General features: G+C 41.2%; 1 non-coding gene across 1 annotated transcript; it reads right to left on the bottom strand.

The window, feature by feature from the left end:
• Positions 1–1,228: 1,228 nt before the first annotated feature.
• On the bottom strand, positions 1,229–1,300 carry trnaq-uug (transfer RNA glutamine (anticodon UUG)). The gene has a single exon. It is a non-coding gene; the product is annotated as a tRNA-Gln (tRNA).
• Between the last annotated feature and the right edge of the window lie 4,474 nt (positions 1,301–5,774).

Genomic DNA, 5,774 nt, shown 5'->3' with positions numbered 1-5,774 from the left:
TGGGTTGGCAAGGTCGATGGATCAAACCCACCCTTCACTTTCGATATGTTGGTGTCATACGTGAGGATAAGTGGGTATGGTCAGGACATCAGAGAGGCGCCTTGGACTTGTGTGGGTGCACTTCTTGAAGAAATTGGATAGTACATGGATTGTTGCTTAACCCTGCCAGGCCTGGGGTGGCACTCCAGGCCTGGCTTACTGATAGGGACCACTGTAGCAAGTGTTGACATTAGTATTAGCCTGTTCCAGGTGCCCAGGTTCCTGTTGAGGTTAACCACTAGCAAGCAATGGGCGGCAGGTAGCCTAGCAGTTAAGAGCATTGGGCCAGTAACTGAAAGGTTGCTGGTTTGAATCCCCTAGCCGACTAGGTGAAAAATCTGTCGATGTGCCCTTGAGCAAGGCACTTAACCCTCATTGCTCCTGTAAGTCACTCTGGATGAGAGTGTCTGCTAAATGACTAAAATGTCATTTGGAGGTCCAGAATCAAATCACACTTTATTTGTCACATGCACTGAATACAACAGGTGTAGACCTTACAGTGAAATGCTTACTTACAAGCCCTTAACCGACAATGCAGTTTGAAGAAAATACCTAAAAAAAGTAAGAGATAAAAACAACAAATAATTAAAGAGTAGGAGTAAATAACAAAATTGGGGCTATATACAGGGGGTACTGGTACAGAGTCAATGTGTGGAGTAATTGAGGAAATATGTACATGTAGGTAGAGTTATTAAAGTGACTATGCATAGATATGACTAAGCATAGATAATAACAGAGTGTAGCAGCAGCGTAGAAGGGTGGTGGGGGAAATACGTACAGTTTGGGTAGCCATTTGATTAGATGTTCAGGAGTCTTATGGCTTGGGGGTAGAAGCTGTTTAGAAGCCTCTTGGACCTAGACTTTTCGCTCCGGTAACACTTGCCGTGCTGTAGCAGAGAGAACAGTCTATGACTAGGGTGGCTGGAGTCTTTGACATTTTTTAGGGCATCGTCTATGGATCTGTTGGGGGCAGTATGCAAATTGGAGTGGGTCTAGGGTTTCTGGGATAATGGTGTTGATGTGAGCTATGACCAGCCTTTCAAAGCATTTCATGGCTACAGACATGAGTGCCATAGGCAGGTTACCTTACATTTACATTTTTACATTTTAGTCATTTAGCAGACGCTCTTATCCAGAGTGACTTACAGTAGTGAATGCATACATTTTATTTTTTTATTTTTTTCGTACTTGTCCCCCATGGGAATTGAACCCACAACCCTGGTTGCAAACACCATGCTCTACCAACTGAGCCACACGGGACCGTTCTTGGGCACACCTTAGTGTTCTTGGGCACAGGGACTATGGTGGTCTGCTTGAAGCATACAGACTCAGACAGGGAGATGTTGAAAATGTCAGTGAAGACATTTGCCAGTTGGTCAGCGCATGCTCGGAGTACACATCCTGGTAATCCTGTCGGCCTTGTGAATGTTGACCTGTTTAAAAGTCTTACTCACATCGGCTGCGGAGAGCGTGATCACACAGTCGTCTGGAACAGCTGATGCTCTCATGCATGTTTCAGTGTTACTTGCCTCGAAGCGAGCATAGAAGTTATGTAGCTCGTCTGGTAGGCTTGTGTCACTGGGCATCTTTCGACTGTGCTACCCTTTGTAGTAATTAATAGTTTGCAAGCCCTGCCACATCCGACGAGCGTCAGAACCGGTGTAGTACGATTCGATCTAAGTCCTGTATTGACGCTTTGCCTGTTTGATGGTTCGTCGGAGGGCATAGCGGGATTTATTTTAAGCTTCCAGGTTAGAGTCCCGCTCCTTGAAAGTGTCAGCTCTACCCTTTAGCTCAGTGCGAATGTTGCCTGTGATGTACAGTCACTGTGGGGGGGACGTCGTCGATGCACTTATTGATGAAGCCAGTGACTGATATGGTGTACACAATGGCATTGGAAGAATCCCGGAACATATTCCAACCTGTGCTAGCAAAACAGTCCTGTAGTTTAGCATCTGCTTCATCTGACCAGTTTTTTATAGACCGAGTCACTTAAAGCTTCCTGCTTTAATTTTTGCTGGTAAGCAGGAATCAGGAGGATAGAATTATGGTCAGATTTGCCAAATGGAGGGTGAGGGAGAGCTTTATACCCGTCTCTGTGTGTGGAGTAAAGGTGGTCTAGAGTTTTTTTCCCTCTGGTTGCACATTTAACCTCTATGGGCTAGGTGGAACGCTTGCGTCCCACCTACTCAACAGCCAGTGTAATCCCGTGGCGCATTATTCAAATTCCTCAAAAATGCTAAAACTTCAATTTTTCAAACATATGACTATTTTACACCATTTTAAAGATAAGACTCTCGTTAATCTAACCACACTGTCCGATTTCAAAAAGGCTTTACAATGAAAGCAAAACATTAGATTATGTCAGCAGAGTACCCAGCCAGAAATAATCAGACACCCATTTTTCAAGCTAGCATATAATGTCACATAAACCCAAACCACAGCTAAATGTAGCACTAACCTTTGATGATCTTCATCAGATGACAACCCTAGGACATTATGTTATACAATACATGCATGTTTTGTTCAATCAAGTTCATATTTATATCAAAAAACAGCTTTTTACATTAGCATGTGACTAGCATGTGACTAGCATTCCCACCGAACACTGCCGGTGAATTTACTAAATTACTCACGATAAACGTTCACAAAAAGCATAACAATTATTTTAAGAATTATAGATACAGAACTCCTCTATGCACTCAATATGTCCGATTTTAAAATAGCTTTTCGGTGAAAGCACATATGCAATATTCTCAGTAGATAGCCCAAATCACAGGGCTAGCTATTTAGACACCCAGCAAGTTTAGCACTCATCAAAGTCAGATTTACTATAAGAAAAATGTTATTACCTTTGCTGTCTTCGTCAGAATGCACTCCCAGGACTTCTACTTCAATAACAAATGTTGGTTTGGTTCAAAATAATCCATAGTTATATCCAAACAGCGGCGTTTTGTTCGTGCGTTCAAGACACTATCCGAAAGGGTAAATAAGGGTGACGAGCATGGCGCAATTCGTGACAAAAAAATTCTAAATATTCCATTACCGTACTTCGAAGCATGTCAACCGCTGTTTAAAATCAATTTTTATGCCATTTTTCTCATAAAAAAGCGATAATATTCCGACCGGGAATCTGCGTTTAGGTAAACAGACGAAAGAAAATAAAGCATTCGGTCGACTCCGCCACGCGCCTAAGCCCATAGTACTCTGATCGGCCACTTGCCAAAAGCGATAAAGTGTTTCAGCCAGAGCCTGCCTCGATATCGTTCAGCTTTTTCCCGGGCTCTGAGAGCCTATGGGAGCCGTAGGAAGTGTCACGTTATTGCAAAGATCCTCAGTCTTCAATAAAAAGAGCCAAGATGAAACACAATTTGTCAGACAGGCCACTTCCTGCATGGAATCTTCTCAGGTTTTGGCCTGCCATATGAGTTCTGTTATACTCACAGACACCATTCAAACAGTTTTAGAAACTTTAGGGTGTTTTCTATCCAAAGCCAATAATTATATGCATATTCTAGTTACTGGGCAGGAGTAGTAACCAGATTAAATCGGGTACCTTTTTTATCCGGCTGTGTCAATACTGCCCCCTAGCCCTAACAGGTTTTAACATGCTGATAGAAATTAGGTAAACTGATTTAAGTTTCCCTGCAATAAAGTCCCTGGCCACTAGGAGAGCCACCTCTGGATGAACGTTTTCCTGTTTTCTTATGGAGGTATACAGCTTATTGAGTGCGGTTTTAGTGCCAGCATCGGTCTTTGGTGGTATGTAGACAGCTACTAAAAATACAAATGAAAACTCTCTAGGTAGATAGTATGGTCTATAGCTTATCATGAGATACTCTACTTTAGGCGAGCAAAACCTTGAGACTTACTAAGATATCATGCACCAGTTGTTGTTTACTAATATACATAGGTCCCCACCCCGTGTCTTACCAAAGGCTGCTGTTCTATCCTGCCGATAGAGTGCATAACATGACAGCTGCATGTTATTAATGTCGTCGTTCAGCCACTACTCGGTGAAACATAAGATATTACAGTTTTTAATGTCCCGTTGGTAGAATATGCGTGCTTTCAGTTCTTCCCATTTATTTTCCACGTTAGCTAACAGTACAGATGGCGAAGGCAGATTAGCCACTCATCGCCTGATCCTCACAAGGCACCCTGATCTCTCCACGAAATCTCAGTTTCTTTCTTCAGCGAATGACGGGGATGTGGGACTGTTCGAGTGTTTGGAGTATATCCTTCCCGTCTGACTCATTAAAGAAATACATAATATAATTCATAATGAAATAATGCACAAAAGAATACCAACATAGTTTTGAGATTATATTGTCATTATAGTCACACTCCAACACAAACAGTTTAGGTAATGCAAACATTGTTTGGAAATATGCGCTGGTGGCCAGGTAGGCTCTATGCTCACGTCAATCTTAGTAACTCTGGATGCCATCAGAGAGTTTATGCCTTCTTTATGGAACAGTAGCATTATTGCCTGGCTGGTTCCTGAGAAGAAGAAGAAATGAGCATGAATATGAGTCAATAGTATACCGCAAGAATGAATACAAAATGCTATGCAGACATATTATTATTATTATGCAGTAGTTGCCATCAGCAGCAGCCGAAAAAGGGATACTCTCTCTGCCGGATGGTTGGGTTCAGCGGCAACATGACTAGTCACCCCATCCGACTCCATGCTGAAATACTGAAATAAAAGTAACAATTAGGTAATTGCCAATGTAAGGCTGGGTCTGTAGCTCTATTTGGCACTTTCAATAAGTCAAATTAATGTTTATTTGTAACAGTTAGCTAGCTTGTAATGTGGCTAGCTAATTTAAAGTGTATTTTTCCTAGGCTTAGCAAGCTAGCTAAAAACAGAAGCCTATAATGCTCAAACACTGAAACAACTTTATATTTCTAGATTATAGTTAATCATATGATTAAGGCTTCGTTTATTTGAATAAAAAAATTTACTTTGCTTACCTTAACAATTACGCTATTGGTACCATCTTAAGTCATCATGCTGGATAAATGGAGGTTGGTGTTTGAATTTTTTTAATTATAGAACACAAAAAGTCCTTTCTCCAGGTTTGAACCTTTTTCTGAAAAAGGTTGTTACATTTTGACCAAAGATCCAAAAGGTTCATTATGGAACCCCAATTAACCCTTTTTTCTAAAAGTGTAGAATTAGTAGTGCGATCTTTTGGTTAGAGCTGTGTTACTTGTAAGGTTGCTTGACTATTTTCTTTCTAGAGGTCTATATAATTGCACCAAGCATGGGAGAAGGCTGTCTGAACATATGTCTAACCATCATAACATTGTTGTCGTGTACGTAGGGTGACATAACAGAGACATGTCTTCGCTTTGCGTGCCAATTGGCTCAGTAAGATGAGGTTCTGAGACAGATGAGGAGTGTGGGTTGTAAAGAGGATGAGAGAGAATTACGCAGGAGAAGGACACGATTATAGGGGAACTATGACTTCAGAGGAAAGAGGATTCACAGAGCCAGTGAGGAGAGATGGAGAAAGAGAACAAAGAGAGATAGGATGCTATATAAGAATTTTGTTTAAACACAACAACAAAAACAACAACGAAAAAGATAAAACAAATGGTTCTATATCGTGCCATTTGTTTTTTTTGGTGCTACATGGAACCTTGTTTTGAAGGTTCTATAAAGAACCATGCTCATAAGTTTCTAAATGGAACCTGTATGGTGATATAAAGAACTCTTTCCTATA

The sequence above is a fragment of the Salmo salar genome, chromosome 12 (genome assembly GCF_965601325.2).
Source record: "Salmo salar chromosome 12, fSalSal1, whole genome shotgun sequence".
NCBI classification, from domain to species: domain Eukaryota; kingdom Metazoa; phylum Chordata; class Actinopteri; order Salmoniformes; family Salmonidae; genus Salmo; species Salmo salar.
Note: the sequence above shows the minus strand (reverse complement) of the source record. Positions and strands in the feature narration are given on the sequence as shown.